This window comes from Lathyrus oleraceus, chromosome 7, assembly GCF_024323335.1.
Source record: "Lathyrus oleraceus cultivar Zhongwan6 chromosome 7, CAAS_Psat_ZW6_1.0, whole genome shotgun sequence".
Lineage (NCBI taxonomy): Eukaryota > Viridiplantae > Streptophyta > Magnoliopsida > Fabales > Fabaceae > Lathyrus > Lathyrus oleraceus.
In genome coordinates this window covers 349219526-349232019 of record NC_066585.1, presented here as the reverse complement: position 1 = coordinate 349232019, position 12494 = coordinate 349219526, and positions in this window count along the sequence as shown.

Below are 12494 nucleotides of genomic sequence, written 5' to 3'. Positions count from 1 at the left end.
TTACATTCTATCATCAAAGATATGAAGCTATACCCTTACCAAATGTGAACCAAGAGGATATGATCGAATTTATCCAAAAGCACATTATTTATAGATTTGGAATCCCAGAGACGATTACAACGGATCAAGGGTCAGTATTTACTGGTCGGAAAATGCAAGAATTTGCCAAAGAAATGAGCTTCATATTGTTAACATCGACGCCTTATTATGCTCAGGCCAATGGACAAGTCGAAGCTCCAATAAAGTGATCATTGGTTTGATTAAAAAGCATGTAGGGAAGAAGCCTAGGAATTGGCATAAAACTCTGGACTAGATTTTATGGGCATGTCGTACCTCTCCCAAAGACTTCACTAAGTCGACCCCCTTTCGGCTAACCTTTGGCCATGATGTTGTTCTACTAGTAGAAATTCACCTACAATCCACAAGGATTCAAAGACACCATGAACTTCTAACAGAGTCATATTGGAGCATGATGTTGGATGAATTGGTTGACTTAGATGAAGAAAGGTTAAATGCCTTAGAATTGCTAAAACGAAAAAAAGAAGAGAATATAAATCTCTTATAATAAGAAGGTAAAAGTCAAAAGTTTTGCACCTGAAGACTTGGTCTGGAAAGTGATCCTTCGAATGGATCAAAAAGATAGAGCCCTGGGGAAGTGGTCCCCAAAGTGGGAAGGCCCGTTCCAAATTTTACAGATATTCTCTAATGGTGCCTAGGAAATCGAAGACCTTAATGAAGATAAAAGGATTCTAAGAGTAAATGGGAAATATTTGAAAAAATATAAACCGATACTCCAAGAGATAAAAATAAGAGACGAATAATCATATAAATAAAACAAAGCCAATATGGTAAGAATGCCAAGATGGTTATATTGAAGTCGAAGGTCCAAAGGACCAATATTCATTACAAAGAAAATTATCATTACATTGCAAAATAGATAAAGAAAAAACTAGAAAAGGAGGTTGGCCTTGATCTGAAGATACTTGGCCTTAAGAAGCTCTAGACGTTTTTCACACAAAGATCTCTTCGATCATAGGAGTTTAACGTCATACTCAATTTGTCGAGCCTTTTCGACAAATTCCATGCCAAATGATATCTCTTGAGCCATTAAAGCTTCGTCAAACTCCAAGAGTTGATTTTTGCTTTTTTCGGCATCAGAGATCTTCACCCGAAGTTCTTCTATTTGTTTCCTCCAGGAAGCAATGTCACGGTTGTGAGCTTCGACCTTTTCCTTGTTCTTCTGTTTGGTCTGTTCTGTAACACCCTTCTAAAATACCCCAAATATTTAATTAAAACAACATATAAAACTCAGAGTAATTATGCAGTTAAGGGTGTCACACACAAACACTGCACACCATTCAACAATATAACGGTCATGCTCCTTTATTAATTCAAAACATAACATTTGCATAAAACACAGCGGATAAAAATCTCATCAATCATGTAAAACATTACATGTAAAATGGTTCATAACCAACAATAAAACATTTAAAACAAGTTAAAACATCCCATCCCGATGTTACATCTATCAGAGCACGACCCACTAAGGAGACTACACTAGACTCCGAGCATTAGCTTCTACTCTACTCATTGCTCGTTACCTAAAAAATAGTTGTAAGGGTGAGTTCCTCAATCGATATAATAAGCATTATAAATTATCATGTCATGTTAAGTAAATAACACATTTCATCACCCAAATCAGATTACACATTCAGCAACGGCAATATCAACTCAATCATACTCATACTCAATGTCAACACAACCACAAGTATAATATTGGAATACATCCATTCATATTATACGTCATACATACATTATGCAATGAGACTCCACACATGCGGTACCGACTATTCTTGAACATATAGTTCAAGCTCACCGATCAAATCCAGATACGGCTACTAAGCTCACTAGTCCCACTCATTTGAGATCTAATGACTCACTCACTAATTCCTCACCATGGGAATTAGCTACAGCCCCGAAGGCTATGTGTCGCATCACGCGAAAAACCGGCGGGAAAAGAAAGAAACAACAGAGCCGCCACCGTGCGTTATTTATCCCAAAAGAGGGAAAGGAAACGCTCAGAGTAAACCTGGAAAGAACATGGTCTCGCGACCAAAGAGAATGGGTTCGGGAGTCGGTTATGCGAAGGGAAGGTATTAGCATCCCTACGCATCCGTAGTACTCTACGGGATCCACGCACAAAAGGAAGGAAAATTGGTTGCTAAACACTGCTCACACTCACACACACTGGCTGAAAGAGACACAAGAAACTGACTGAAACTGACTCGGCAGGATATCGCATCCTGGGCCTACTTAGTCTATCAGGCATAGACATCAGAGTCGAAGTAGTTCGGACTGGGAAACGACACATGCTCGCTAGGATATCGCATCCTATGCATACGTATCTTCTCGGACGAGAGAAGAATCAGAGCATTCGTAGCTCGGCTGACACGCACACAAACAAACACAGGCAAAGGCAAACGTGGAGCCTGAATGCCAATCACTGGACTTACATCAGCATCCGAACCAAAACACACACAAAAGGGGCAAACATGGAGCCTGAATGCCAATCACTGGGCTTACATCAGCATCCGAACAAAAAAAAAACCACACTGGAACCCGAATGCCACTCGATGGACTTACATCAGCTTCCAAGCACACAACAACACAACAAGTTAATAGGGAGTCGGGGACTCGAGCCTATAACTGTCAAGCACACACTCAAACAAACAGACAACAAATTGCTAAGGAGTCAGGTACTCGAGCCTAGCAACTGTCAGACAACACACACAAAAAAGAAAAAGGGCGCCCGGAGAGATCAGCTCAACCTCCTGCCTACATACTTCATCTGGTATGAAGATCAGGGCGATGTAGTTCCCCTACAGAGGGATAAAGGACTAGCCTAACCAGATAACAGAGGGAGACACAACTAGGGAGACTACGACTCGAGCCTAGATGTTATCATGCAAAATCATCCCTAAGTTAAGGTTTCTAGCTAACTGGCACAGGGAGCCAGCCTATCCTAGTCATGACTTGCACAGGAAGCAAGCCACACACACACTTAACTTGCGCAGGAAGCAAGCCAAGCAAAACCTAACTTGCACAGGAAGCAAGTCTAAACTAACCCTAACTTGCACAGGAAGCAAGTCAAACAAACCTAACTTGCACAGGAAGCAAGTCAAACAATCCTAACTTGCACAGGAAGCAAGTCAAACAATCCTAACTTGCACAGGAAGCAAGTCAAACAATCCTACAAGCACAGATAGCACACACTATACACAAGCAAGTGGCTCAAACAAGGGCTAGGTTTTAGTCGAGGGGTCATATCAACCTCAACAAACAAACCTCTGGAACTGGGTGAATGTGCTCTTAACCTTGCCATTGAGGGGCTAAGGTGAAGCAGATGAAAGATGAGTGAAGATAAGACTTCACAGCTCTTATCCCTGGCCTGGGAGAGCTTAAGACAAGAATGTGTGGGTTCAGAAAGTGGGAACCCTTCTACACATTTGAAACTGACTCAACTGTACAATTGTACAAGATCTTGGGTTTGTATCTGCAATGCATCAACACAGTGGTGTGAGCAAAGCAGATGACACACTGAATAGCAGGGGATAGGTTGCATATCCCTTGGGTTCTGCCAATTGCCTCTTCACTTAGGAGGTCTTTGACTCTATGCAAGGACAAAATTAAACAATCACAAACATTGCCTCTTAAGGAGGACTTCAGACAATTGCCTGGCCAAGTAACAGGCCAGGTCTTCCAGACTACATGAAGTTAGGAAGTTATACCTCAATGCAAATTGCTCTTAAGCAAAGCAAAGCAAAGTTCACAAGGAACTAAAAGCAACTAAAGTACCTGAAATCAGTCAAGCACAGTTAGTATACAAGTCAAAGTTACATCAAAATGAAACAGATATCAACCAGTCAACACAAGCAAGTGAATGTGCAAGGCACAAGGCTCTAGGCATGTGAGCCAAGCCACCTACAAAACAAACAAGTTAGACAATGATATTTGAGCAAGCTCAATCAAAAAGAATTGGTCTCATTGGTCATTTGTTGGTCAACCTGAAAACACAAGCTCAAAAGTGAGTAACAGGACCACTAGGGCAAGCCTAGGGTCAAAAAGGAATGAAAAAGTCAAAACAGCAAGGGGCAAGTATCCAAAATCATGTTCAAACAATTAAGAAACACAACCAATTGGGTTCACATTCATATCAATCATCATCATCATTTCATGAGCAAATTAGGTCAAAGCATGGCATTTAGAAGCTCATAGAAGTCAACAGCAAGACTTAACTCAAAAGTCAACTCAAACATTTCCAAAAATCACCAAATAAATCATGATCAATCCTAACACATAGCATGGTAAGCATGTCAAATTTCATCTCATTTGGACAAGTGGAAGGCAGTCAATGAAAATCAGAAAGTCAAAGCAATTTTGAACATGCTCAAAGAAGTCAACCAAACATGCATCAACTTAGAAAAATCATAAGTCAGGGATAGCATATGATAAATGAATGGGATCAAAACCATGTCAAAGATAAGGATGTCTAGTTATCTCATGTAAAATTTCAAGTCCATCTAATAAAGTATGAGAATTTCACAAATGAAATGGGAACAAGTGTCACAAGAAGTCAACATTTGACTAGACAGGGGAGAAAATCTCAAACAATTAGGAAATGCCACAAATAATTCCAAGAAACTTCACATGTAAACTAGACATACAAGAGTAGGTTCATGCAAAAAATCAGATCAATTGGAGGTCAAGAAGCATGGTATCAAAAATCATCAAGTTGGACATCAATGGTGTGACACAAATTGTCACACCCTAATTCAAAAAATCATAACTCTCAAACCACATAAGATAAATTCACAAACTCTACACCAAAATCACCATGAGTGTGTCTAGTTTAAGCACAAAAAATTTGGGAGCCATTGGATAAAGTATCACCATTTCACAAATGTTTTGGCAAAGTGTACAAAAATTGGGCACATGAACAAAACCCTAATGCCATTTAAAATTCACATGTGCACTATTTGAATAAGAATGCTCATAAAAAACTAGATGAAGAATGGAGACCAATGTAAAAAATCCCATCCCAATTGGATCATCCCTTAATTATTTATGAATTTTTGAAGTTTGTAAAGAAAATGAAATAAAAAATGAAAATGCAAGGAAATGTTATTGATTAATTATTTAATAATTATTTAAAAAAATAAAAAAAAGAAAACGACACATGTCGCGCAGTGGAGCGCTGTCGTTCCAAAGAGATGGGATTTCAAGATCCCCAGCAGTGGGGCCCACGACCACTTGCACCAAAGCATGCCCCACGGTCACTTCTGTACAGCAAATTCCCAAAACCAATTGCCATGCTTTCTTTTGCTTTATGCAGCGACAGCAGTGCCAATTTAATGGGATTTTAAATCCCAGCCAAGTGGGGCCCACGGCCACCTGCATGTTTGCATGGCCCACTCGGCCAGCCAATCCCAATGCGCATGCAAGGCGGACAAGCAAAAACACAAGGGACATACACGGCTTGGCAACAGTAACGCGAAGGAAAGGAAAAACAATCTGGGCAGCAGAAAGAAAAAACAGTTCCAGCATTTGCAGAAAAAAGAAAATATGCAGTATCTACATGTTCATCACGAAAAAATTCCAGCAAGAACAAACGGTGGCCAAAATCAAAAAGCAATATATCAATGTGTTCACCTCATCATGTACATTAATAATCCCACAACCATTAACATTGATTCAAGCTATTAAGAGAAAAACAAGCAAAAGCATATTCACACATCAAACTTTAATATGGCATAACTTTCAAAGTAGCCAACCATTTTTAGTGGTTCAAGTTCCAAAATGACCAACACAAAGAGCTCTACACAAAGCAATGCATGATTTAGAAAAAAGAGTGACTCGAGTTCTTACCAAAATTGAAGGACAGTCGTGGTACAGATGTTGTTTGGTGTTTTTGATTCGAAACAGATGAAGCAAGGCCCTCCAAATGATGATTGGTGAAGGTTCTTTGGCTTGCAATGGCTTGGAATGGCCTCAAACAACTTCTGCCATGGATGATGTGTGAAGAAAACAGTTGGATAAAAGCTGTTACAGATGGAGAATGATGATTGAAATGTGTCCACAATGATGTTTGGATGGTGGAACAACAATGGCCAGGCTCAGTTCTTTGAGAGTTTTGGACAGGTTTTGGAAAAATGCCAAAATGTGTTTTTGAGAGAATGTGAATTTCTGTTGGTTTGTGCAGCTAGTAGTGGTTTCAATATGACAGAAAATCCTCTCCAAAATCTCTGTTTTGTGGTACAAAGCATGGTCCATGGATATGTGGGATTGGTTTGGTGAAACTTGTACTTTCTTCCCAAAATTCAAGCAAGCTAGCATGGTCTATGTGTACTGCATAATTTTGACTTTGCAACATGACCAAAACCAAATTTCTGAGCTATTTCAATTGGCCAAATGGTTAGAAAATGATTATTTTGAAAAGTCAAAATTTTACTCACTTGAAATTAATTAAGGCAAGTTCAAAAATGCCATTTTGATTGGTGAAGTTTTGACACATGAAAGTTACATTTTTGGAAAGAGGGAATCAAATGTGGTTTGTAGGAAAAAACCCCACCCAAATTGGCCAAATGGTTTGAGAGATATGGCCTTTTGAAGTTCAAGAATGTTTGAAAATGATTTGATCATAACTTGCCAACCATACATGGGAATTGAGTGTTCTTGGACTTTTTGGAAATGGGAGAACAAGATCTTCAACTTTCATGTTGGGCTAAAATTCATTTGAAGCTTGTATCATGATGTAAGTTTGAGGATCAAGACTTTCCATTTTTGGTAAGTTTCAGTTACAGGTCCAGTTTCCATTTTTGGAAATTTCTGATCTGGCTTCAAATTCTTCCATGATGGTGTTTGACATGATATATGAGGACTATTTGGACATGAATGAGACCTCTCAAACCAATTTCCATCATCAAATCACTGATTAAATGGACAGTTGACCAACAGTTGACTTTTAGGGTTTCTGACTGACTGTGCATTGACTGATGACTTCTGAACACCCAATCCTTGACCAAAACACTTCAAATGGATCCCCAAGTCATGTGAACACGTTGGACCAAACCTAGGGCCTTGGCTCCTTGAGAATTGTGCTTGCTTGCTTGACTGACTGATCTCCTGACCAGTTTGACCTAATTTCTTGATTGACTTGCACTCGAGGAAAAAGAGGCAATGCAATGCTATGCAATGGGCCATGATGTGCTATGACCTAATATGAAAATGTATGTACAATGATAGGTGCAAATTTGAGGTGCTACACTATGCTATGCACACTAATCATCTAGCATGCAAACATCAACAACAAATCCACAATGATTCACTCACTAATTCCTCACCATGGGAATTAGCTACAGCCCCACAGGCTATGCTATGCACGCTAATCATCTAGCAATGCAACATTAACAACAATCCACAATGGACATATGCTCACACTCTAAGCCATACAACAGTCCATTCACAAATGCATGCATAATATATACATTCACAGCATTATGCATATCATCATACATCATCAACACATGTATCAACACATCATATCATGTCAAATAATTAAACACAGTATTAGCACACTCTACTAATACCTATACTGCTCAAAACAGCGGGAAATAATCCCTACTATATCACACACCGATATAGGCAACCACCAATTAGGCACACAACATTTTAATTAACAATTTTTCCATACTGCAACAGTGTTAACCGGTTAACGCCCTGGGTTAACCGGTTAACGCAGGCCAAACACGCTCACTGCCCAAAACTTATCAGTGTTAACCGGTTAACGCCCTGGGTTAACCGGTTAACGCAGGCAAAACAGCACTAATTCTCAATTCGTAACAGTGTTAACCGGTTAACACCCTGGGTTAACCGGTTAACGCAGACAAAACAGCAGTTCCTGCGCTAACACAAAGCAGAATGCAGAATTCTCCGCAATTTCCGCCGTTGGAGGACTTCCGGACCTCCGATTCCAATTCCGAAAAAAGCTATACGTTAGGGAAATTACAACACACTCAATTACAGGTTCAATTTCAGTTTTTACACAACATATCCATCACAATTTTCAGCATTCAACAATCCCAATTAGGGTCAATTCCACGGTTTATCACTACCCATTACATGCTAACCCATAATACCCATTAAACGACGATAAACCCCCCTTACCTGAGTTAATCCGGCGAATCTTTAAGCTCCAAGCTCTTCTCTTCTCCAACCTTCTTCCTCTTGCTCTGCCTCTTTGCCCTTTTCCTCTTTCACGATCGCTTCTCTGTTTTTCACGTAAAACCTTTTTACTCCAAATGGGCTCTTTTCCTTATTTCCAACATATATATATTTTCCAATAATAATAATAATCCAATAATAATAATAATAAAATTTCCAATTATTTAATTAAATTAATAAATATATTATTAACTCAATTTAAATAATTATTTTATTATTATCGGGGTGTTACAACTCTCCCCCACTAAAAGAGTTTTCGTCCTCGAAAACATACCTCAAGCGAATAACTCCGGATAAGATTCCTTCATCTTACTCTCTAGTTCCCAAGTCACATTGCCACCTGCTGGTCCTCCCCAAGCTACCTTCACCAAGGCAATCTCTTTACCCCGCAACTGCTTCAACTCTCGATCCTCGATCCTCATAGGTGATGTTTCAACAGTCAAGTTATCTCTTACCTGCACATCATCTACTTGGACTACATGCGACGGATCATGAATGTACCTCCTCAACTGAGACACATGAAAAACCTCATGTAAATTCGCAAGCGACGGCGGTAAAGCGATACGATAGGCTACCTCCCCTATCCTCTCCAAAATCTGATAAGGACCAATAAAGCGAGGTGTCAACTTCTTCGACTTCAAAGCTCGACCAACCCCAGTTATCGGAGTAACACGAAGAAACACATGATCTCCCTCTTGGAACTCAAGTGACTTCCTCCTCCTGTCATGATAACTCTTCTGACGACTCTGAGCAATTCTCATCTTCTCCTGAATCATCTTAATCTTTTCCGTAGTTTGTTGAACAATCTCCGGTCCAACCACAGCGCTCTCACCGGACTCATACCAACATAAAGGTGTCCAACATCTCCTACCATACAAAGCTTCAAACGGTGCCATACCAATGCTCGAATGAAAACTATTGTTGTAGGTAAACTCAATCAAAGGTAAATAACAATCCCAAGCACCTCCCTTTTCCAAAACACAAGCTCTCAAAAGATCCTCTAATGACTGAATCGTCCTCTCAGTCTGACCATCAGTCTGCGGATGATATGCAGAACTCAATCTCAGCTTAGTTCCCAAAGCCCTCTGCAAACCTTCCCAGAACTTCGATGTAAATCTAGGATCTCTGTCCGAAACAATACTCGACGGAATACCATGCAAACTTACAACCTTCTCAATATACAACTCAGCTAATCTCTCTAACGGATAATCCATTCTGATCGGAATGAAATGAGCCGATTTTGTCAATCTGTCAACAATCACCCAAATAGCTTCAAAATTCTTAATCGTCCTCGGTAAACCAGAAACAAAATCCATACTGATACTATCCCACTTCCACTCTGGAATAGCCAACGGTTGCATTAGCCCAGACGGCTTCTGATGCTCAATCTTTGACTTCTGACAAGTCAAACAAGAATAAACAAAACTCGCAATTTCTCTTTTCATTCCCGGCCACCAAAATAACTTCTTCAAATCATGATACATCTTCGTAGCTCCAGGATGAATACTCAGGCCACTACGATGTCCTTCCTCAAGAATACTCTTCTTAAGTTCGGTAACATCCGGAATACACACCCGATTACCAAATTTCAAAACACCATTCTCATCAACTCTGAATTCACCACCTTGACCTTGATTCACTAGAGTCAACTTATCAACCAAAAGCACATCGGATTTCTGACCCTCTCTAATCTCATCCAGAGTACCACTCGTTAACTTCAACATTCCCAATTTAACACTATTGTGAGTACTCTCACACACCAAACTCAAGTCTCTAAATTGCTCAATTAAATCCAATTCCTTAACCATTAACATAGACATATGCAATGATTTCCGACTCAACGCATCAGCCACTACATTTGCTTTACCCGGATGGTAATTCAAACCAAAGTCATAATCCTTCAGAAATTCTAACCATCTCCTCTGTCTCATATTCAGTTCTTTCTGATCAAACAAATACTTTAAACTCTTATGGTCACTGAAAACCTCAAATCTTGAACCATACAAGTAATGCCTCCATAACTTCAGAACAAATACCACAGCTGCCAACTCTAAATCATGTGTCGGATAGTTCCTCTCATGAACCCTCAGTTGTCTCGAAGCATAAGCTATAACCTGCTTATTCTGCATCAACACACCACCCAAACCCAACAATGAAGCATCACAGTAAACCTCAAATGGTTCCGACGGACTCGGTAATATCAGAATAGGAGCAGTAGTCAACCTTCTCTTTAACTCTTGGAAACCTTCTTCACATTTTGAGTCCCAAACAAATGCTTGCCCCTTTCTAGTCAACATCGTCAACGGTAACGCCAACTTAGAAAATCCCTCAATGAATTTCCTATAGTAACCAGCCAATCCCAGGAAACTGCGAATCTCAGCAACAGACTTCGGAGCTTCCCACTTAGACACCGCTTCTATCTTAGAAGGATCAACAGCAACACCACCTCTTGAAATCACATGACCAAGAAAACTAACCTCTTCTAACCAAAATTCACACTTGGATAGTTTAGCAAATAACTTCTTTTCTCGTAGAACTTCTAAAACCACTCTCAAATGCTCAGCATGCTCTTCTTCAGATTTCGAATACACCAAAATGTCGTCAATAAACACCACAACAAACTTGTCTAGGTACGGATGGAAAATCCTATTCATATACTCCATAAATACTCCAGGTGCATTAGTCACACCAAAAGGCATTACAGAATACTCATAATGTCCATACCTTGTTCTGAAAGCAGTCTTCTGAATATCCTCAGTTTTCACACGTATCTGATGATACCCAGATCTCAAATCTATCTTGCTGAACACACTCGCACCAACCAACTGATCCATCAAATCATCAATCCTCGGTAACGGATACCGATTCTTGATCGTCACTTTATTCAGTTGCCTGTAGTCCACACACAACCTCATAGTACCTTCTTTCTTCTTAACCAACAACACTGGTGCACCCCACGGTGACACACTCGGACGAATAAATTTCTTATCCAACAGATCTTCCAACTGACTCTTCAATTCAGTTAACTCAACAGCAGACATACGGTACGGAGCCATCGATATCGGTCTAGTACCAGGTACCAAATCAATCGAGAACTCAACTTCACGCTCTGGCGGTAATTCATTCACTTCTTCTGGAAACACATCAGGAAAATCACACACCACGGCTAGATCACAAATCGCCAGTTTATCTTTAGCCTCCAAAGTCGCTAACAGCATAAACAACTCTGCCCCCTCAGCTACTTCCGCATTCACTTGCCTTGCTGATAGAAACAAACTCTTTCCCTCCTCAATCTCAGGAAAGACCACCGTCTTATCAAAACAATTGATAGAAACTCGGTTAAACACCAACCAGTTCATACCCAAGATAACGTCAATCTGCACTAGTGGAAGACACACAAGGTCTATCCCAAAATCTCTACCAAAAATACTCAAAAAGGACAACTCAAGCAAACTGAAGTAGTAGTCACTGAACCCTTTGCAGGAGTATCAATCACCATACTACCATATGTAACAGCCTTCTACCCGAACGACATATTTAATTAGATTATCAGAGTGCAACATGTAGAAGAGTTTACATTCCTTACAACATAACACTTATTTCATTTCAACATAACATATATTAATTAATATTTAAAACTTCGCAGCGGACAACAACACAAATATTAAAATTCATCATATAACAATTCATAATAATGTTTCAACATTATCTCAACAAAACATCTCAACATTAGTCATCATAAACAACGTAAATAATAATATATTATCTATCGAATCCCATAATCCCGGTGTCACATGACCAGAGCATTTGACTCGACTCTGTAGAATAACTCTACACTTATTCCTGGAACCTCAACAATATCTACTCCGCTTTATCTGCACATTGCTCATCATAGATGAATATAAACACATGCAGAAGGGGTGAGAATTACATTATTAAATAATAATATAACGACAGAAATATAAACATAAATATATTTCACATATGCCAATACAGCTCATCATAATCATCATAATCAACATACTCATGAACATCAACAAAACAACATATCAAATGCAATGCACACACCCATGCATGACTCAACACGACTCGGTATACCCATTTTGTGACCAACTACAGGATCACCACTCCCAGATTCATCACCATAGAATCCGAGTTCCCCGCAAGGAACCAAGCCTCTCAACAAGCCCGAAGTCAACAACATCATTGGAACT